Source organism: Sitodiplosis mosellana, unplaced genomic scaffold (assembly GCF_009176505.1).
Source record: "Sitodiplosis mosellana isolate CC-2019 unplaced genomic scaffold, AAFC_SMos_1.0 Smas_scaffold_6226, whole genome shotgun sequence".
Taxonomy (NCBI): Eukaryota; Metazoa; Arthropoda; class Insecta; order Diptera; family Cecidomyiidae; genus Sitodiplosis; species Sitodiplosis mosellana.
Window position 1 is genome coordinate 17,924,096 of NW_022601467.1, and position 24,499 is coordinate 17,948,594.

Consider the following 24,499-nt stretch of genomic DNA (forward strand, 5'->3'; position numbering starts at 1 on the left):
CGGAGGGAAATCGACCGAGTGCCAATATGAAAACGGTCAACAAAAGTAGCAAAATGCGGTGCTTATCACAATTTTATCGACAATCTATTACAGAATTCTTCCGTTTCTTTCCCGCTTCTTTTCCCCCCCATGCCCAATGATAAAGAAGATATACGTGTCGTTGTGATGCGAAGTCCTTATCAAAAATGCATAGAGAATATTTGCAAAAGAAAAGAAACACGTTCGATTACACGCAATATCAAGCGGTCGACTGTGTGACATGTTCGGGTTTTCATGTTTTTTGTTGTGAATGTGTGCTTGTGTCGGTGTGAATTGTCAGCGGCCGACGTAATGTAAACGTTCCCATAGTGTCACATATATTCTATTTGTTTTCATCTTTCACAAATAAACGACAAGAGTCGCCAATCAAATGTGACAGCACATTCTTTGATTCTATTGAATCAATCTATTTCTAGGAGTTTTTTCTCGCTTCTTTTCTGGTTCGATGTGTTGTTGTGTGCACGTCTTTCAATTGATTCTTTTCATTTTAACGCTCATTTGGAGTGAATTTGATTTGGTACGGTTTTGTATTGTATGTTTGAAAGCGAGAGTATTCGTTCATATTTGATATTAAGCCCGCCAAAAATGAATGTGTCAATATTTAAATTTATCAGATAAAAGACTATTTCACGAGACGAGTCGAATTATGTCAAAAATTGAAAACGAAATTTAATCTCTACCATTCTTTTGCCGGTTAAAAATTGAAAGGGAGGAAGAAGAAAAAAAAAACATACAGCGCATGAATGAATACACACTTTGTAAATTAATTTAAGTTTATCTGTGGCCCAAATGGGTGAAAGAATTTCTATTCAATGGCAAAATGTGTTGTTTGCATAAAGTCTACAACAACGAAGAGCCGAGGGAAAGAAAATAACCGTGACCGTCGTCAATCGGTTAAAACAAATTTCATTTTGATTTCAATTTCACCCACATTATTTTGTTTCGAGAAATTCGTGTAACATTTCAAATGTATTCATTTCATAAGCACTTGAAAATCATTTGGGTATTGAATAGTCAAATTGGCATAAATGCCCAACGCATTTCGATTAACCGTTCCCATCAACAAAAAATCCATTGAACATTGGCTTCGGAATTCGGAAAATGTTCGAAAAGCGCAATGACGTTGAAACATCACTGTTTTCGTATCACACGAAATGAACGCTTTATTGATCGAAATGCAAAATAAACAAATCATTTCAAAAAGCCAACCAAACTGAATCTCATTGTGTGTGTGTGTGTGTGTGTGTTCACTGAATGTGTGCGTATCGACACATGCACACTCGCAAATTGTATCGACCGAATGCACGAGAATCCATTGTGAGAAAATACATTTTGTCAACGATTTTTCTTTCTCGCTCACTTTTCTCAAGTTTGTTGTGGTACATTCTTTCATCCGTTTGTATCCGTATTGTAATATTTCGATATTATTTTCACTTGAAAATAAAATTACGAACTTGCGAAACAAATTTTCTCATCCATTTCTCCACTATTTTTTTTCCACTGAAATTTTCAATTGTTCTCGCTTTGTTGGCATATATGTGGGTTCGTTGGGTTTTTTTTTTCGTTGGCTTTATGGAGAAGAAAAAATCAAATTTCGGTATTCGTCTCAAGTTTTCTTTGTACAGCAGTACAGACTCAAACCCTCCAAAAAAAAGGAACTTTCTGGTCGAATTCAAGCCGTCGAAGACATATACAGCACTTTTAATGGTTAACATTTAATGCTTGGCTCATGGAGCGAACCATCCACTTTCACTTTGACAATGAGAAAAACTAAACGAGATCAAAGGAAAAATGGAAAGAGAGCGATGTGAACAACGAATGACAAGTAAGAGTAAGCATCAGAATGGGGCAAAAAAAAAAAATGAAAGCTAAGAATAAAAAATGAAAACGAAATGGAAAAAACACAGTAGAACCAAATGAAAAATATATAAACCAGAATTGGTAGAAAAATGGGAAGAATGAATAAAAAAAAATGTGAATGAAAAAAGAAGAAATTGGCGAAGAAACCAACAAAACGAAATAAGGACGATAACATTTTCATTTCCTTTGAAATGCTTGGCACACTCAAACGCACACAAACATACCATTAAAGGCGACAGCCGTACATATACCGGGAAGCGTTACGGAATGGAGAGAAAAATAAAAAGCACCATAAGACGATCAAGGGAAAAGAACTGACTGCATACAGAGAAATGAACGTAACGAACACAACAACAAAAAACAACAACAGAAGAACGGAGAAGAAAATAATCACCATTGCAAAACGATACTTTTACGCTTTCAAACTGAGAACGTGTCTAAATCGCAAAAATATGACATTAAACAGTGTAATATTTATCACAAGCATGCTGCTGCTGCATCTTGTATATTTTGTCGTTTTGACTTCGATGCGAACGAGACAGAACATTGCCAACATTGCGAATGATAGTGTCCGAATCATGCATCCCATCAAAGTGTCGAATCGAACATGTTATTGATATAATATTGCTGCCGATAACATACTGTGAGCATATCCACTAAGCGCCCCCACTCCGTACACTCAAATGACAACTGCTGATATTCTCTTCATGTTTTCATATTTTTTATCCCTTCGTTGTCATTCGGTGTAAGCTCTTTTCTTTTGCAAAAATGATTTCAGTGGGAAAAAGGCAGCGTAAAAATGAAGTTTCACTTTGGATATTTTCAAGAAAGTCACAGAGACACATTCAACAACAACAAGAAGCGGAAGAAATGTTTGCCATGCCGAAAATCACGAATGTTTAGTTTTAATTTATGGTGAATTAAAAAAGTTGAAAAATACGGCGGACCCAGGAAAAACAATGCGAATAATCACAAAACTAGTGGCGACAGCATTCAAGCGAACATGTTGAATGCGGCCAAGTCATGCCAAGGTTTCAACTGCATCAGTTTCTTTTTTTTCTGCTTCCTCTCTCTCTCTCTCTCTCTCTCTCTCTTTTTCCCTGTAGAACATCATTCCTTTTCTGTGTCTCTGATATAGGATATGGCTGTGAGGCATTCGCGAGAATGACGATGATGAGCACACAGTTGCCATTCTCTAGTGCTCACTCTCTATCGCTATGTTTATGCTTGTCGCTATTTTACTTCGTGTCTTTGCGTCTATTTTGATGCAGTCAGACAGAAAAAGAAACTCGAAAAGTTCCTCCATTTCGTTTGATTTTTTATTCGCTTCGGCTCTTCCTCTTCTCACTCTCTCACTCTCATTTTATGTACATTGTATACGTCTGTACAACGTGCAAGTTTATTTTGTTCAACGTTCAAATGATAAATTAGACACCGAATTGTTAAAAGCTTGAAATTCGTTTTCTCTCTCTCTCTTTTTCTCCCGCTGCAATGTGTTTTCGTCCGATTGGATTGGTGGGTTGGCTTTAAGCGCGTTTTGTTTGCGATAGGTCTATTAAGTCAACGATTAAATGATGAATGAGTCTGAAGTAAATGAAATTCGTTTGTTCTACGTTTTGCATTAACGACACAAAGACTGTGGATTTTCAGCAGTGAAAAAAAAATCGTGCAAGAAGTGAAAAAAACTAAGCTCGAGCGAAATTTGAATCAATTCGCAAAAAAAAAGAAACAAGTCACACGCATACACAAAACGAGATAAAAAAAACAGACAACACAAACAATGCATCGTCAAATGAGTACTCTCCGAATCGTCGAAAGTACGATATTCTTTTTCCTTTAATATTTTGCAAAAATGAAAGATGATCAATCATAATGAGCACATTTGAATGTTCAAATATTCAAAAAGTATTTGAATAGACATGCCGCCCATCCCCAATGATCAAGCACTCCGTTTCCATTCCATTTGGCGGATTTTCGACGCTTTATCTCATTTACACATGGCATCCGATGTAATACAATTTTATAACAATCCAACAACAATTTTTTTTTAAATAAATCCACCAATAAAATTTTAGACAAAGCGTTCGCGTCTCTCGTTACACGTTCATGGAAATAAATTTGTGCTTGTTCTAACAAGCCAGTCGCTTCTTCTCGTTCTTATGCTCTTCGGTTGTTCACGAACTTCGAATTGAGATTTATTAAATCTCAATAAGTTCATTTGTAACAGAGAGTACTTCCATTTTGGGCATGCAGTCGAGTTGCCGTTGAGAAGAAGTCAAAGAGCACCGAACGTAGCAACAGACGTTAGCCAAACGAACTCAACAATCAGCAACGAGAACAATAAGAGTCTTTCTCTCTCGCACACACACACACACACACACACACACGACAAATTAGTGCACAAATGAAAGAATGTGAGAGCTGTTGTTGTGAATATCTAACGCTAGATAAAAACAAGGCGAAAATAAAACTTTACGCAACAGTCACAAAGCATTAAAATACAAAATCATTTTAATTAGGGAAGAAAATATCTCATGAGTCTGAATATGAGATAGAGAAAGAAAAAAATGGAAAAGAGAGAGAGAGAGAGAGAGAGAGAGAGAGAGAGAGAGAGAGTGAGAGCCAGAGAAACAGAGCGAATGAATGTGTTTGCAAAAGCAATGCCAAAAACAAGGAACGAGTGAAAATATTTGGATATATTCACTTTGCTTTATGTGTGATTTTTGTGAGTTTTGTTTGGTGTCGCCGTTTGTTGTTTCAAAAATATTTCTTCTTTTTTTCGCACTTCTTCTGCTGCTGCCTTGAGTTGTGCTGTTGCTTTCAGCCACCATTTTCGCGTAGCTTTGGTTTTACTTGTTCGTGTCTGTGTTGTTTTTTTTTCTTCCCTCGGTTGGCCCATTGTGCTTGTGTATGTGTTGCATGTCTGACTGTTGTCAGATCAAGTTTATTTCGTGTGCGCGCTTTCTCGCCATGTCTTTCTCTCTCCTCATTCGGTGTGTCTCCGTTCTTTGTCTCTGGCGCTATTTTCATTTTGTTAATACACAAAACTCAAAACAATAAACAACATATTTCGTTTATCTCGTTTGTACGTTCACTGCTTCCATTCATTGTTGTTGCTTATTTGCAACATCATTTCGGTGTTTTTTCATCTCTTTCCCTCGCAAGCCGTGTTCTGCATGCTGCAAGCAACAGTGACTACGTAGGCGAAGTAAGCGATTGTTTTGTTGTTCCTGTTCGCAATTTCAATGAACAATGTATCATTCGGGGCTACCTTAAATTGCATCATGTTTGTTTTTCCTGTCGATTGTCGGCATCGACAGCAAGAGAGAGAAAGAGCACCGTGGTGGTGGAATCATCGGCTAAAAGCTAAAATGACGATGGTGAGAAGTGTTCGCGAGGTAGGCGGCACGCTAAGTGTGAGTGAGAGAGAGATCGAGAGAGAGCGAGCAAGAGAGATCGTTCAGCTGAAAGTGCTGGCGGTACGTAAAGTGCTTTCAAAAAATATGGGAAATTTAATTTGACAGATGAAATACAAGTTTGTCTTGTCGTTTTTGTTGCCATACGACATCAATAATGTGCTTTTTCCTTCATTTCAGTTTGGTGTGTATATTTTTTCCCCCATTCCATGCTTTCATTCCAATATTTTGCACATGGTTTTTTTGAGCGCTGCCGCCGAAATACGTGCACTTTTTTCGCTCTCGATCTCCCTCCGCCGCAACTCCATCTTTTCGGTACATCATAATTCACTAACCGAACCGATTTTAAACTCAATATTGTTCGCAGTTGATGTGAATGCCGTTGTTTTTTTTTTGTTGTTTTGCACACCTTGATGTAAAATAATGAAAGTACATTGCGCAAAGAGCTTTTAGCATTTCGATGGCGCAATGCACTGGGCAAAAACGAATTTACCTATCACATTCCATTTGCGTCTTTTTCGCTGATGGCATCACAGCAAAACCATCGTCGTCGTCGTCGTCGATGCCGTCAAAATGAGATGAAAGCGAAAAATGCGAACCAAAAGCGTGCCATAGCATAAATGCTTCATCTCGATTCTTGTTCTCTTTTGCCTCACTTTCTTCTCTCATTTTTTGTTCGTGGAAAATTGTTCGCCTTGTTCAAGTGTTCATTAAATCGACTTCGTTCCTATATTTCGGCTAGTTCTTGAGATTCACTTCGAATCAATAAATAATATTGTTCGCCACAAGAAATTCAATAGAGTCTAAGTGCTCAAGTTCCTGCACTCAAATGACAAACAATGACAACGCACTTCGTTGCGATCGCGCGCGCGCCATTGTCATACAAAAAATGCATAATTCCGTTGTTTGAAATGATCGAATTTTAACGAGCATTCAAACGGCCGAAATGAGCATAAAACTAACTATTCAAAAGTGTGTAAAATTTCATTTTAGCAAAGCACTTAAAGCACACAGTCAACGTGCGCCATTTTTCTTTGTTTCAGTCCATAAATTCATCATTTTTCGTTTGTATGCGTGTGTGTGTGTGGCTTTTACATGATGGACGATATTCACTGGGGAGAGATGATAGCGAAGATAAAGGGAGTAAAATATTGACGATAATATATAGAAGATAGAGCAAATTGTGATATATTTATGTGATATAAAAGTGAATGGGTGAAATATTTCCTATGGTTTGGCGATATGATGCTCACTGCTCACTGCTCACTTCTCTTTCCGACAATATGCTCAATGCATTTTCCATTTCGTACCTTCGATGCCAGTCGTTGTCGCCGCCGACGCCAAACGCTACATGACGGAAGCGCGCTCACATTGAATCGATTGGTGAACGAGAAAGAAAGAATGAAAGAAAAAATATCAACTCGAAAGGAAAGCAAAATTCAATAACAAAATTTTCCACAGATATGACTCCCGATATTTTCCTGCATGTCTGTGTTTCACTCCAACATTTTTATACCCGTGTATTTGGATAACACACATACGCCGCAGATTTAACGGTAAAAAAAAATTACACCAAACAGAATGAGAAGAACGAAGGAAGAGAAGAGAAGAGGCAGCACTTATTTCCGAGTTGAATATCCAAAATGCTCACACGGACCCATCCATACGAGAGAGACACAGCAATAGAGATCGAGTGAGAGTCGAGCTCACGCTTAGTGTTTACAAAAACTCAAATTCGTACATGCATTGCTCTCGTACGCTTCCCATACCTGGCTCACTGCTACTGCCACTACCGCAGCCGTCCCTACTGCTGATGCTCCTTTCTGTCTCTGTTGCTGTGTTTGCCCCATCGTGTATCTATCTATACACCTTGGAATATGAATTTTTAGTAATCCGGATGCTATGAAGCGAGTAGTGACAAAATAAATATTTACGCTTTGGTTATTTCGTATTAATTTTTTTTTTCACTTTGTTTCATATGAGGCGAAATCAAATACACAGACAGGTTCGTTGCGCACAATATATACACACATGAATGTGCTCACCACGGGCTTGGATTGTCGTTCGGAAAAAGTTTGTGATTATGTTTTTTTTTCGCTCTCTCCCTTTTTGCGTTCTCGTTTTCGATCGTTTTTGTATCTCTCGTTTTCAGAGAGAGAGAAAAAAGTGCAACAACGAATATAGACGAGGCAAGCAAAACAAGTTAAATCGTACTTTTTGTGTATTTGTGCGTGCAGCATTATAATTTGTTGTGAAGTATTTTGAGAGTGTGCGAGGTGAGCCAGTCGCGCGCGGTATATCCGCTCGGCATATTGTAATATGAATCACTGGCAATCCGCCTTCACTTTCACCGCTAACCACACATTAGTATCAATTATTGTGGTTGGTTGTAATTTTTCGGCCGGTTTTAATAGCGCCGAGGAAATTGATTTATTAAGCGTACACCCCGCCAAAGTGTAACACATTTTTCGCATTCTTCAGACCGTCGAGAGCCAATCGCCACGGAAATCGCGCAAAATGGAGAGACAACGAGAGCTAGCGAGGTAGAGATGCAGAAAAATAAAATGCGAATCGGTTTGGAGTGGTGTTTCGCTTTCGGCCCTGTAATTATGTAAACAGTTTAAAAATGCGTTTGTAATTTTGCTGGTTTGTTCGTGCCCACCTCATCTCGCCTGAAAAAATCTCATCAAGTGTGCCGAAAGAGCGAGAGTGGGTGAGTGAGTGAGCGAGTATGCGTTGCACATTGGCATTAAGTAATAACATAACCGTATGTGTCGTATTGCGTCCATAACATTTATGAAAAGGGAATAAATGTCTCCGAAGCAATGTTTTGCAAATATGAACAAGTCCCTGCGCACAGTAATCTAGAAGAAAATTGATGATGATGCTTCTTCCTTCACTCTCACTCTCTCTTACTACACACACTCACGCATTCATGCCCAAGAAACAATTCCGTCCGAATTACGTCTCTTGCTCTCACATGTCTTTGAACCCCATAATACACTCGACTACACCATAAATACATCACCATTTTCTCTCCCTGTCTCTCTTGTTCGTCCTCTCTCTCTCTCTTTCTATCTCTGTCTCTGTCTCACCGACTAATCTCTGCACCGTACAGAATTTTTACCGTACCAATATTTTACTATTTACCTCGTGTAAACATCGTGTTACGTCGTTCAAGCGGCAAAATGAAAATTGCGTACAATTTTGGCCTAATTGAAATTTCATAAAAAAACATGGTGTCGACGATGGAAAATTTGGTGTGAGGAATATATAGCCATACGTACTTACCGTATTTACTTCGAATTTCGCATTAAATACATGCCAAATAAATACAGAGTAAAATGCGTTCCGCTTCAGTAAACGATACATACGCACATTTTTGTGTGCAGGGTTTGTCGGTGACGATGCTCTCCGTACACACAGCCACATTGGTACAACAGCATTTCGAACGACATACGACAAGGCATCACGCGGATCCCGCATAAATATTACGTGAAAAAAAAACGAACAGAGAAGACCGAACGATCGAGGCAAATAGTGTGAAAGAGACAGTGATAGAACAAAACGAGAAAAAATTGGAAAAACGACAACATTTTAAATGATTTCATTCCGAATCATTTACATTATCATAAGGTGGACTATTTGCTCCGAGTCGTTATTTACAACGAACGACTCGGTCAATTTATGGAAAAATCAAGAGAGAGAGAGAGAGAGAGAGAGAGAGAAAGAGAGAGAGAGAGAGAGAGAGAGAGAGAGAGAGAGAGAGAGAGAGAAAAACACACACTAAAATGAGAGAATAAAAGTCCAATGAAATAAATATTTTCTATGTGATAAACTGTTGCCCGCATGGATACAGTGTGCGAGTGGACTCGAAAATACGGAAAATTGCGTTAACATTTCGTCCCCGGAATGGGCTCAATCAAATTTAATAATTGCCACTTTCGTTTGTGTGATCACACGCGCATACACCCCCAAAAGCAAGATGACGAACGAGCCAAGTGAGCGCTGGACACTAAACTGGTACGAATTGAACTGAGACATGGCATCAAGAAGATGAAAAAAAAAAGTTGAAAAAAGATTGTACGCGAGGGAGAGAGTAGAAGAAGCTGGCAAAAAAAAATGCTCTTCGAGATCGAATAGAATTCCATAAAAAAAACATCGACGAGCAGCATAACTTTTTTCTTTTTCTCGCTTCCTTTTGAAAAGTTAATGAACATTTTTCCAGTTTAACTGAAATGTCAATTGGACGGGCACAAAATCATTCAATTCGAATGTGTACTCGTTGCGCTACTAATGGCAATGCCATTTTTTATGTACGTAGAAAATAGAAGACAAGAGAAAAGAAAAAGCAGCAAGTAACAACGAAAGAATTTTCGAAATTGAAATGATATTTATGCAAATATGCATGAGCAAGACGAACGTTTCAATGAAACATTCAATCTTCCTTCTTCCCGCACAATTTTATTTCATTTCATCGAGCTTTCCGCATCTTTTACATCGCTTTCAAAACAGTTGCAATTTTGTAGTTTTTCCAACCGGAATTAAACTTTCATCTGCAGTCCTTTGCATGGCATTTTGCATATCGGTAAATTGAACACCGAACGTAAAACAATCTTTGCAGACAAGATTTGTATGTGTGACTGTGTGCGTTGAAATTGCGATTGAATTCCTCCAAATCACTTTGATTTTTCCATCGAAACCGTAGACTCATGTGGTTATTGCAGGCGCGAAAAATTCCAAATCGGTATATGCCGGTATGTTAATCGTTAAAGTTATTTAATTCGTGTGGGTGTGCGCGGCTCGATGTCAACCAAAGTTAATTCGTATTTGCCTAAGCCTGTACTTGACTCCAGAAAAAAAAAATCAGGAGTACTTGCTATTCTTTGCTGAGCAACTACAATTGAAAAGAAACGGAATCCACATGAAATCGTCTGTTCGAATTTATCCATCAAATATCTATCTTGAGGCGTTCCGTGGCACACCATTTCTCAAGCTCTGGAACTTACTGCAAGTTTTTTTTTATCTTCACGAAACGGAAACAAAGGCGAAAAAAATCGATTAAAAATTGATAGGTTTGGAAAAAGTCCAAGTTGAAATTGGTTTTTGTTTGTTTTGAGTGCTGGTTTCTTCCGCTTTTTTTTACGTTCTTCATTTCGCGTATCGGAATATATATAGAACAATTTATATTGATTCATTCTGTTATGTACTAACATCGGAACATGCAGTAGCAGTGAAATGGCATTTCATTCACTTAAGCCAGAAAAAAAAACAGAACATATAAATATCGCTAAACTCGGAATTCATTGCGACGAATAATAAAATTTCCAAGCGACATTTCGCTGGAAATTGACATATTGCGGTGTAGTTGTGTGTGCACTGTGCAGTGGCCTACCCCATAGTCAGCATCGTCAAGTTGAATATCAAAATTTAATGTGGCAATTATATACCTGGAAAATTACTAATTAACTCAGTTTGGCCGAATGAAAGAGAATTCAATATGTGTGTCGACCCTGAACGAATGTTTTAAGTAAGCAGCACAACACTTTAATGGACAAACGTTTTTACTGTATACACTCTATGATGTGCACATCAAACGGACAAATGATTAATTGACCACGGTGTTTTTTCTCTTTCTCTCCCTTTTGATGACATCAACTTTAATGTGAACAGAACCAAAGGGTTATACTTATCATCAAAATTGCCAGCTGATAGTACAGTAAAGCAATATACATTAACAATGAATCTAAAAAAAATAAAATAATAGACGCATTGAAATAAGTGTAAAAAAAATTCTTTCTACATTACATTTAAATCTTTTCTACTTAATTGAAGCTATAAAATGTTTTGAATAAAACTCTATCTCTCAAAAGAAAAGAGGAAGAAAAAAGTTTGACTCGTCCTGATCGATGTTCGATGTTGAAATACACTGAAATGAATCAGAACCGGAGCATTCTGATGGTTGTATTGAATTCTTCTAAATTTCGTATCAAGTATCAAGTATCATTTCGGGGATGTTGAATAACAACAAACTTCATAAATCAAACATTTAAAATTCCGAGAATGCTTGCGTTGGAATTGGCGTTAAATTAATTGGATGAACGAAAACGAAGGGAAAACAAGACCTGTGAATTAGGATGAAAGAGGACTAGTTTTGTCTGTATTGTATGAATTAAACCCTCTTGTATATCAATTTTTTTCGCTTTGGTATGAAATCGATATGCACATGTCGGTACACAGTCTCATGTCAATCAAATGAAGAAGCCATGAAATTAAAAAAAAAGAATAACGATAATCTTAGACTTGTAGTCAACAGCACACGACGAATTCACGGTAAAATGCGGCTAAAATTTTCCAGCTATTGTGGTGGTTTTTAAAATATTTATTATACCCATGTCTTGTGTCGATTTAAATGACATGGATTACGGCACAGAGCCCCAGCATTTTAAAATGATTGTATGTGTAATAAATTCGAAGAACATTTTGGGTCGAAGGCAACTGCCCTGTTCCGTGCGATTAGCCGATTTTCGGCGGAGTGGAGGAGTGACGGATAGAATGAGGAAAACGCTACGGCCTCGTCAATAATCAACTAACTATTTCACACGTTTCAATTTTCGATGTGTGTTGATAAAAATAAGCCCAGGCGGTAAAAGTAGTTACAGTGCCTCAACTCAATGTTGATTACTCAATGTTGTTCGATATTCGGCACTAATTATGTGACACCATTGCCTTTGATTGCCTGTATAAACAAACTGAAGAACGTATCGGGCTCAATTTTCTTAGCGATGTTACAGTGTCGGGTGATGGGTGAAAGGTGAAAAATCGTGTCAGTAATCGATAAATTGTGAGACCTTTGATTTTGAAAATTGAAATTTGCCAGATATCTCATGCGACCAATCCAAGCACATACCACATCTTGTGATACAATGAACAATGCTGGCATACGAGAGAATGGAAAATCATTGCGGCTGGACCCCGATTTGGTAGCTATAATATGGTGGAAAAGAGTCGAAGAGCCCGAAGTTAGCTAGCTCATCAGAGAGCATTGTGAGTATAATTGTACGCAATTTGCATCCATACTGAAAACAAAAATGAATAGGATACATGTCAATGAATATCCATACATGAGACTACGGCTGCTACTGCCGCCACTCGTTCAAACACTGTCAACAGCGGGAAAAACAATGAGCGACAGACTTCTCTACATTCTGAGTGTGGCTTCAATTATAAATTAACGTACACACATATTATTCGCGATGTCATATGCATACCGTGCATGCTGAAGTCATATTAAAATCCACTTATAACAATAGATACCATTCTGTGTCTAGTGGATGAACACCGAAAACGGAGAAACAGAAAAAAATATAACAACAACACCATCATCACCCATGCTCAGTCATACACTTTCCCACATGAACACCATACATACACACAGACAAACGCACATCCGATATAGTCAAAGCTGCAAAAGCTTAAAAACCAGTACCACTAATGAGACCGAAACAATAAACATGCCAACATCGATGAATATTTGATGTCTATGGAATAATTTATACAATACAAATGCAAATGCGTTTGGTTCATTGATTTTCGGATCACGATGGGCCCTTCTTCACTTTATCCACTGGTTTAGCTAACGCTTTCTGTCGATGAACGGCAATCCGAATGGTTTCTTTTGTTTTTCGTTCGTTCCTTACTCTTCACTCGACGCGCTGTAAAATCCATGTGTGTATGGGTGAACGAGAAACAGTTAGAGTGTTTGTATGTGTGTGTGTGTGTGTGTGTGTGTGTGTGTGTGTGTGTGTGTCTGTATCTGTATGTGCACTGATATCTTGATATCATGGAAATTGACACCCGATTCAACGGAACGTTGCAAAAAAAAAGCCAGCCATCGACATGCAAAATTCAAAATTCAAAACTCAGTAGCAGTTAATTGGCCGCTTGTATATTCCCTCTATCTCCAACCACCGCACAATATTCACATGCAAAATATGATTTTAAGTGTTATGAATCGATTTTTTTTTACTTGCTGCTTGTTTATGCATTAGCGATCATCGTATAACACGCATAATTCTTTTTCATCTCCGTCTTTTTCGCTCATTTTTGTTATTGCTGTTGTCTTCATACCTCTCTCACTGTCTCGAAATAATCTGCACTACGAATACTTGTGCACACATCAAACTGTAAAACCATAAGTCCGAGAAAAAAAAAACTGTATACATGCCAAACATCATTTCGTGTTGTTTTTTTCTTTCTTTTTCGTCTCGTTCATCCTTTGTGTTGCGAGCACGCTTCATCATGCAAAATGCGGAACAGAGAATAGAATGAGAAAAAAAAATTAGTTCAACTATGCTGAATTGTCAGATTCTTTATCAATGTTCCGTTCATATACTCGGTGTGTCCCATATATGCAGATTTTCCTATACGAGACGATAGAGAGACAGAGAGAGTGTGTGCTTTTTTCTTCGTATTCTTGATCTGCATGTGTTTATATTTGTGCTGTTTTAAGCGGTGACAGCATTTTCCACTCATTTTTTAAAAATTCATAATCATGTACAAGTATTAAATCCAGTGATTGTTTGTGTTTTTCCTGCTTGCCATTTTTATAATTTCACATGCTTTTTTTTTGCTCTTCCGCACATTTTTTGTAGAATTTTTCGTGTTCATTTTTTCATTGCGCTTTGGCGAATAAATCGAAATTTAACACAGCAATAAAGGAATGAAACAATTGATGTGCTCTTCAGGCGCAGAAAAAAAAGAAACAAGTTGATAACTGTGTTACCTTGGTTGCATGACAAGTGTCATATATTGAAGTTTGCGAATGGACAATGATCCATTCAATCAGAGAGTGTACGATGGAGACAATCTTGAAATGTTTGACATAAATCCTACTTACTTCGTGAGTTCACATCACTACTTCACACAACACTCTCCGAGCAATTTGTAGTCAGTAAACTTGTCCAACGAAATGATGACACGAAATGTGAGTGTTATCATCGTTCTCATCGTCATCGCTGTGCTCCATAATATCATAGCCCTTGGATGGTTTGGGAATTTTTTTCCAAGAAAAAAAAAACATAATCGCAAATTGAAATAACCATAAATTTGCTTCGTCGGCAGCATTAATTGCGAGAAATCCTCTTTTAAATATGTCTAGTAGAACATCATGGAATTTTATCCATCCACAAATACGGATGGCAGAATTTTCCTACATTTACAAGCACAACGCACACACACACTGTGTAAAATCAATAGATTTTGTGATGCAAGAAGAGAATGGGGCAGAGAGAGAGAGAGAGAGAGAGAGAGAGAGAGAGAGAGAGGGAGTAGGAGGTGTAGAGAGAAAGTAATTTCAACCAAAATGAAAGCGAACGATGAACACACATACCAAGAAGAAAAGCAAAAAGGAACAACAGCAGAAGCAAAACACAATTATCAAGTCGATTTACAATGCATATGTGGTATAGTACAGTGTGTCAATATATACATAACTCTCTCTATACATGACAATTCAGTTCTCTATCCATGATATTTGCCAAAAGCGTACATAGCGAGAGAGCGAGAGAGAACAAAATCCAGTACACGGTAAGGTATATCCAAAATAGCATTACGTATTGAATAATTTCTATTGAATAAATGTGTGTATTTACAATTCACGTGGTAATGGCAAAATAAGCTTAAATTTCAACTGTCAATTAAATGTCAAGATAATAAACATGTGCAGCAGGCATACCAGTTGGAAAAAATCGGAGGATGTACGTGTGGATGGTTTGAGTCAGTGTGTGTGAATGTGTCTGTATCTATTTTACCATATTTATTTGGATAGTTGGTGTATTTTCATCGCGTCTCACCGCACCACATTCATCGTAGTCCACGTTGTCGTCGTCGCACTTGCGATCCATTGAGTAAGGGTATGCTGTGTGTTGGATGTGATTTCGAATACCGAGAGCGAGAGTGTGAGAGAGAGAGAGAGAGAGCATCGGCATTGTGTCTTTTATGCGATGCGATATCAGAACGACGCTATACACACACACACACACACATACACACATACACACACACACACGCACACACAGCTACCGATCTAATGTGAATAAACATAACGACGATGAAACTATTAAAGCGAATTGGTGGCTTGAAAATTTTCAATTTATAAATAAATGATTTGCACACTACTGCTTTCGTATCGTCGTTTCAGATGTTTCGCAGCGCTTTTATAGTTTAAATGAACGCAACTTGAATCAAAACTTTTCCTACAAATGTGGCATTTACACTGATAAAAATATTCGATTTCAATTTCGGAAGTGTCGTTATTGAAATTTGCAGCAAATTTTTGATTAGACACTCTCAATGGAAAATGCCATGCTTCAGAATCCAAAAGTTTAAAATCTAACTATTTCCAGTCTAGTGTATAAATATTGACAATCTTTACTTTTCATGTGCATTTATTGTTGTTGCTTTTATATGCGCTAGTTAAGCGCTCTTCTCTCGAAATTCAAAACCATTTTGTGAATAGAAAATGACATTAAAAGTTTGTATCAATAAATTACAACACGTTGTATAGAACGCTATAAAACTGACTATTTACTCATGAGCCAAAACTTGTGAAATACAAAATCGGAGCAATCGATCGAAAATCTATTTTCATACGAAGACAAACAAAATCACTTGTGAAATTGATACAGACCAAACAATGTTAGAAACAACAACACAAAATAAAGACCTGAAGCAAACTTACAGTGTTAATCAATTGCTGGATGATGAGACGCATAACTGAAAATAAAACTAGCAGAAAAGGACACACAAAAACCTTTTCGCATTCAATACTTAATGTTGAGTCACTGTAAGATTGTTTTTCCGACTCTTGGTTACGAACAAAGATATTTCCCACCTCATTCTTCCGATCCATCCCACTAGAAATGCTGACAAGAATGCATAATAATAGCCATGATCTCTGTGCCATTTATTGTCGTCGTCATGTATAATTGAATATTTTTCAATGTATGCATTTTGTCGGTGCGCCCATTTCATTGGGGCTGCTCCATTCGCAAATACTACGGACCAACTAATATTCATTTGAAAAAATAATGATAATACCTAATACTAAAAGTGGAATTGGCATAATTTTCAACTATATCATTCGTATTAAATGTTGAAATATTTAGTGAATACACTGAGAGATAGAGATAGAGAGAGAGAGAGAGAGAGAGAGAGAGAGAGAGAGAGAGGAGAGAAATAGCTGGATATAGCATAAGCGTGTATCCATTTTTCGGATAATAAATGTTGTCGTTTTTAATTAGTATCCTTTGTTTTTTTTTTCATTTATCGAACTGTGTGCGTGAATGAATATCTAGTATGTGTGTGTGTGTGCGAGTGTCACACAGAGAGGATACAATTGAAGCGAACAAATGCCGGATAAAAGTGGGAAAAAGTTGCAAATGTAATAAATGTAAAGCGGCTGGAAAAACGAGCGCCACGAAAAAAGAAGAGTGTCATCGTCTTGGAAAACGTGAAAAGTTGCACAAGTTATTGCATACTTGTATGCAAGCTAAGTGTGCAAAAATACATATTTATTATTCATAATTTCAATCAGCATAATTTTCGTTCATTTTTCGGCTCGTCTAAAACTGAAAGCGTCGTATTTTTTAGGTATGCAAATAAGTCGTTTCGGTGCGCGCATGTATCGGAGTGAATGGCATATACACACACAGCCAAAGATGGAAAGTGTGAGATCGAGATGAACAAAGAAAATCCCAAAGAAAGGAACCAACCATATCATATCGTTAGTGTGTAAACTTTTTGCCATTTTCGACCAAGGAGAAATGTTTTTTTTTCTGTTCCTCAGTCGTCGCTCGAAACATTGTCGTTGTCGTCATTGTCGTCGTCATTTTCGTCATGTACCAAAAATTCTAGATTACAATCAAAAACTTAAACGATATTTCTCACTCAACCCCACCACCATTACTTGGTAGGGCATTTTCCACCTTTCGCATTTTTCGTCTTTATTCCGGCATAAAATTTAAATTCAGATTGCAACGAAAGGCACATATAGTGGTGCCTTATGTTATATGTATATTTATACATGAATGCACCGGCGCAAAATGAACTCGTTAACGAACAACTTTTCAACTTTTAAAATATTACGAACGTGAAATTTCAATGTAATTTTTCAGTCAATTTAAATTTCCTTCAAGATAAATTACATTTTCAGTCTTCAATTCCCAATTAAGATACGAGAGACAGAGACAGAGAGAGAAAAAAGGGATATAGCTCATTCTAGCTGAACTATATCGCAGAACTATGCTTAAAATTAATGAATGTATATAATCCGTATAAATTAAGCATATTATTTTGAAGAAAATCGTGATACGCTTCTCATTCCACTTTGTACAAACGAAAAATATCATACACGGAGAGAGAGAGAAAATGTTTGAGCTTTCGCACATCACACACACATATATACATACACACTTTCGTCTAAATTATTCAATTACATTGAATCGCATTTCACGTAACGGGATTTTACCATCCATCCATGTACACACACAACACCGACAAATCACTTCCATAGAATTCAATAAATGTTTCATTTGATCATTAAAATGAACGAATGATCTTGACGCAACCTGAACTAGCATTGCTAATGTTTTACATGAACGAGTGAATCGAATTGTAATTAGATCAAGTCACAAAATCAATAGCAAAATGAAACCAGCAGCAGCAAAACCATCAATGGCAACAACAGTAGCAATGGTAGGGTCGGCCGCCGGGCTGACACATCCAGTGTGTGTACTTGTATGTGTGTGTCTGCGTTTGGCAGCTGGGCAAAAGCGAATATGATCTGATAAAATGCTTTTATATGTATTTATTACGTACCAATTTATCTAAATGCGATTTTAATTGATCCCGAAGCTATTATGTTCCATTTAAGATTTATAGTTCCAATATAACTTGAAAAGCGAAAGATTAAAGTAACAAAGAAAATGGCTCTTATGCTTTTTAGATGTTCACTTTTAACATCATAATCATTTATCTAAAAATTATTATTGCCTGATTTTCATCGCCATGGTTCATCTTCATTCATTTATGGATTAAAGCCAAATGGTGATTTTCGATGGATATATATCCTTGTGCGATTTCTTGTGAAATGTAAGACTGAAGTTTGTTGTTGGTTCGACAAATCTGTTGTTTACCATTCGTTCGACGCTCTCTCTCTCTCTCTCTCTCTCTCTCTCTCTCTCTCTCACTCGATCCCACTCTTTCTATGCCTTTTGTGTTGCGAACACACAGCAATCGCAGCTCTCACTCTCTCTCTATCTCCTTCGCTCAGTTGGTAAATGAGAATGGAGCGAAATGAAAGGCGAATTTTCGAGCATCACACCGAAAATCGCTTACTCATATAAAATTGTGAAATTCACGCAGCAAAATGAGAATTGTGTGAGGAAAATTTATTTCCATCGAAAATGTTCTCATTAAGGGAGCCGCTTGTTTCCTTCTCCACTCTTATCACGATGTATTGTGATAAAAAAGAGCCCTCATTGCATTTTGCGCTTCGCTGCTGGAATTTTTGCATAGTCTGCTTGAGTTTCTTCTCGCCCTATATTCGCTCTTCTTCGAAATCACTTCAAAAGTGGTGTTAGTGGCGTGTACTCGCGAGTAGTCGACTAGCAGTTCAAAGTATTCACACCGAAGATTTTGGATGGGACCAGCAAACCAAATTAACGGAGAAAAAAACGAAATAAAATGATTTGGTTTAACTTAAACGCGTGATGTACAACATGGAACGAGCCAGCGTACGAACGGACGGGATGAAACTTGAAATTAATAATAATTTTTACTCTGCTTTGCTTTGTAAATTTTATGTGATATTTATTTAGGTTGTCATTTCCAACAAATAAATATAAACAAGTGATGGGCGCCCGTTTCGCCCATATACCAGAAGAATGTTTAATAGCAAAAAAATATGTCGAGCCAAATTACTTTCAGGAAAGCTGAGTTAAATTCCGCTTAGAGGGTAGATCACTTGACTTTTTTTTCTCATTCTATTTGGCACTTTCAGCCGAAATGGCAGCGTGCTGTATGCATGTATTAGAGGCTAAATCTTTTTTTTCGGCTTTAGCTTCTTCATTTTTTCATCATTGCTTTGCCCGTTATCATTGTCACTGCTTTTGATTATATTTGAGTATTTTCTCAAGTTTACGGGTTTCCATTGACTCATTGCTGTTCGGACCGTTCGGTAAAAGTAATAAAAACATTTGCCACATCTTCGTTTTCGTTTTTGCTTCTTCGGTTATTTTGGTTGAATCTCGTTTTCGCCATTTTATCGAGTAACCCATCTTATTCAATTTGTCTTTTCGGATCTTATTTCCAATTCCGAAAACAATCAGTGGCTTTTTCTTCATTGTTCGGGTACTCAGACTATCGTGGAGGTGGGGTGGAACTGAGTAAAGAGGCGATTTCGTGTAATTATTGGGATTTTAGAAGAGCGAAAATGGTAAAGCAGTAACAGCATAAAGTTAATATTATTATTATGAAGAGCATCTTAATGCAAAAGTCATACAACGAGTTCATTGTAGATAACAATCGCCAATTAGTTACTCTTTTCCGTTTTTTTCCTTGTGTATGTGCGTGGGTGTTGGTGTCGAATCGAGAGGGGCAGCCAAAATTTGCATTTGCCACAGTGTCACCGACAAAATGGGATACGAATGAAAGTGAGTGGCAAATACACAGTTGGTGGGTCATTTATCGAAGTAGGGTGTTAACATGGCAACCATTAAATACTGTTAGAATTGAATATGTTCTCGGATGGAGCGAGCGAGACAAAGAGAGAAGGAAAAAAAATGGAAGCGGTGAACCTTTCACTTAAATCCCCTTTTTTTGAAATTAGATGAAACGATGATCGTGGGCACAGTGAAAAGCCAACACTCTTTCAAGGGGCCTGCCCGAAAAACGCTTTATCTTTAATCTCGGCTTCAATATGACTGCCATACATCAAAACGTGACGACATTTTTCGCACTTATTTAATTTAGCAAATAATAATAATTTCGGTGATAAAATCTCTGCTTTTGTTATTCCAAAAGAAAATGTTACGCAATTTCGAGAGTGCGATAGAGCTATCCCGTGTGGAAAATTTTTCGATTAATTTGGGACATTTTGAATGACTAAAAGTGATTGTCTCGAACAAAATAAGCAACTACAGTTAACTTCAATCACAAATCAATCTTAGTCAAAATGTCCCAAATTAGTCGGCTGACTGAAAGAATAACTAAACGTGATTGTTTCCATACAAAACGCATGATTTCAATCAACTTAGCCAGTTTTAGTTGTGTATCACTACATACAGTTACATACAACTGAGTGACTGTTAGTCATTTTATTTGCACACGGGTAGAGAGAAAAAGAGTGAGAGTGAGGGTGTGTGTTTGAGTGGGAGTTTGAGTTGGTGTTAAAGCGATGCGTATGTGTGTGTGTGTGTGTTTGTCTCACACATAAAAAAAAACGAGCAGCTCGATGAAAGGAAGCAAAATCGTTAGCAGCATAGCAGCACGAAGCATACACAACACTTTTAAATAATGAAGTGCATATTATTCGGAAATTTAGATCCATGGCACGAAAGTATCGGCAATTTGGAACACATGTACGAACACCGAACGGTAATGTGATATAATCGCGTTGTGCCCCTGTTTCTTATGGTGTGTGTGTGTGTGTGTGTGTGTGTGTGTGTGTGTGGCACTCGTTCGGTTCCTATTTTTTCCCTTTCTTTCTCTATGTCTCTTTGTGTCGTTGTTCTCACCGTTTTCAGCTCGGACACAATGTTTAAAATAACCGTTCGGCACGTAAATGACATCATCCATGTGGAATATTTTGTTTGGTTTGTTGATTCTTTGGTTGACTGGCTGGCTGGCTGGTTTGTGTGCATATACATAAACATATACATATCTCTGCCTTTTTTCCCCGACTGCGTCCACAATTTAATTAAAATATTTTCATGCCACATTTTGTTTGCGTTCTACCTCTGTCAACACCAAACAATACAGATTGCAATAAAAGTGAACAATCCAAGTTTTTATCTTAGTTTTTTTTTCTCTCTGTTGGTCGTCTCGTAACCGTGTTCAAATTCACACAATCGGGCGAAAAAAAATTGCGAATACATCCAATGCATTTGCATGTACAACAAGCGATGTAATGTGTACGTATATATTTTGTTAAATACACACGTTTAAAATGTAGGAATTTGGAATCGAAACACCAAAACGGATGAGCACTTGAATATAGCACGTCGAATGAAGAGAGAGAAAAAGTCTCCGATGAACAGACAAGCTGATGACATAATTTAGCCATTTTTTTTAGCCATACTCAATGCTATCTTCATTTGATCCACTTGCAAAAACCGACCACGAAGCGAGAGCGGAAGGGAGAGAGAGCGAGAGTCGAAAAAAGCATTCATATTTGTTCAAATGAATAAAAATAAATATAGCTCCGACATTGTTTGAAATGAACGAGGTACACAATTACATATGTTGTGTCAATAAAATACATCTAGTAATAAAGTTACAAGAGCCACACGACGCCTGCCAAATCACGAGTTCCAACTGAGAAATGGAAGCATACGATCGAATGAGAAAAAAATCCTTAACATTCATTCGCTCATGTCAATATACACACTTTAATTTCGGTTATATCGCAACACACACACACACACATTTTATTCTTTCACTCTTTCGCAATGTCGCTCCGTCTCTTGTCAACTCTCATCGTCCATGCAATTCGCCATACACATTCTGGCACAATTTCACCGTTTTCTGATGTGCTATTCCATAAAATAAATAAACATTAAACGTAATTTATATTCAGATCTTGTACTCATTCACATTTTACTTTTGCCAGTACTTCAAGTTCGTCTCAATACTAATAAGTGTTACATATATTTTTACATGCTCATAGATTTGGGTTTCGATATATGTGTGTACGGAAGAAAGAGAGAGAGAGAGAGAGAGAGAGAAAAAAAGAGAAATGGGGTGCTAAACGAGAAAGTACAGTGTGTACACACTACAGCGTTGATCGTTTCAAGATGGTGATTATGGGAGAGGTACGACACGATGGACCGGCTGGTGTATGACTGAGAAAGAAAAAAGAGAATATGAATCAAGTGATGAGGAAGCTTTGGACAAAAGCCCAGCATATACGGCGCGCTTCGTATGTTTGCACAGATGAAAAGTGGTTTCATTTTGGCAAAAGAAAGCGAAATGAAAATCGTTCGAAAATCTCTTTCGACCATCTCTTTCATGCCAATGTCTAATTGAATGGCTTTTAGGTGAAAATAAAATGAGCACTTGATGCCGTTGTATAGTACTTAGCCGACTTGTTCCAGACGATGGTATGACCTTTATCCTAGACATGATCTCTTCTATTATTTGACCCCATACGTTTTTCTCCTCCCCTTTTCGACTCCCGTTCTCGTTCTCATTCATCCGCTTCGTTCATTTCCATCGGCGTTTGTGTCACTTTGGCTTACACTTGATCTGTGTGAAAATTCATTCGCATTTGCTCGTTCTTTTCCGCCGGTTGCCCATAAAAATGTGTGATCTGAATTCCAAAAAAGCTTTTCCGTTTTATTGTTTATTTCCCTTTTTGTTCTGGCCCCTTTCTCCATCGCTCTTTGACTATGAGTTTCACTTGCCTTATCCGATTATGGATTTTTGTTCGACTACAATCGATAATGAAAAGTGAAAACAAATTCGGTTTTTCCATAAAAATTCCCTGTACATCGATTTGTTTGGTCGCTTATTGAGCTGCCATCTGTATTATGGTATTTGTGGCCTGCGTACGCTTTCCTGGAAAAACTGTCAACATAATTTCGTAATTAAAGCTAATTGGAATTTATTTCAAACTGTTGTGTCTGTTACCAAGTTCTTCAAATTCTTTTCTCATTTTTCTAGTAGCATACGATGATCTGAAAAAAAAGAAAGGAAAAAAAGAGAATGGAGAAGAATATACCATAAAATGCAGAATCGTCCAGAAACTTCAACTATTTTCTGCGGAACATTTCCCCTTTCATCGACTCGAATGGCACATATATTGTGCGATATATATACATAACAGAAATATTTGCAAAATGGCACAAAATCAGGAAAATTATATAATGTAGTGTACAGTTGAAAGGAAATGGCGATAAGAAAATTGGCGTACATTCTGACTGACGGAAAGACTAATATTTTTTTATCATTTGCATTTTCATTGCAGATCTTTTGCAGAAATTAGCCTGACACAACTATTTGCAGCGAATAAAAGAGTAAATATTCATTTTTCTCTGCTACGGAAATAAGCTTGAAACGAAGTCAGATAATAGCCGAATCGTGGGAACATTCAAATATCCGTTCGACTTAATTCGAGAGGAATAGAGACAAACGGACAGACCGAAAGCGAAACAGAGAGAAAGAGAGAGCGAAGAGAAACAAAAAGGTAAGTTGACACAATGTAAACATTATCAGTCGTCTGCTGTTGAAATCACCATGGTGAAACACAAAGTGTGTCTTAGCATTTTCCTTTTCAATTTTTCGGACATCTTAAACGGTATATTTTTGCTCGTTGTGTGTGTGTGTGTGTGTGTGTTTAATTGTTGTTTTCAATGATTATTCAACGTAAATGTGAATACAGTTACCAAGATGTAATCAAATGGCAAAAGTGAAGCTAGCCGAAAAAAAAGAAGAACTCGATACGAGGGTGCCCAAAAATGGTGAAAAGCGAATTCATTTTACAATCAAAATCGTTAGCAGCAAATACTTTCTTTGTGGGCTGCTCGCTTTGGTCTCTACCTCTCCCACTTCAACTCCCTCTATCCAGTGTTTCGGTTCGCTCCGCTGTGTGCTGTTTTCACAACTCGACTCGACTCCCATAATGTATTATGCGCTCACAATCACAGATAAATACAGCCAAATTCATTTCTATTTAGGTCATTGTATAAATTCTCAGAAGTTAAACGTGGAAACAATTAACAATTTTAACTGAAACAATATTATCTTAATTTTAATGGATCCCGGATGAGTGCATTGCTCGGTTGATAGGGAACGATGTGGAAATGGCTTAGCGGGTATACACGAAAAACGATAACGAATTCTGAATTCCGAATTCAGGAGAGAGAGAGAGAGAGAGAGAGAGAGAGAGAGAGAGAGAGAGAGAG

The 24,499-nt window shown here is 37.5% G+C and overlaps 1 protein-coding gene across 5 annotated transcripts in view; it reads left to right on the plus strand.

Annotated features, from left to right (window-relative positions):
* Positions 1-24,499, plus strand: part of LOC129579317 (poly(rC)-binding protein 3) — a 196,375-nt gene that overhangs the window by 13,315 nt on the left and 158,561 nt on the right. For 3 of the 5 annotated variants that reach the window (XM_055469295.1, XM_055469294.1, XM_055469297.1), the window contains one exon: positions 23,563-23,781. The gene's annotated coding sequence lies outside the window, so the exon portion shown is untranslated. Of the gene's footprint in view, positions 1-23,562; positions 23,782-24,499 lie in introns of those variants that run through there. The other 2 variants (XM_055469286.1, XM_055469289.1) reach the window with 1 other exon arrangement.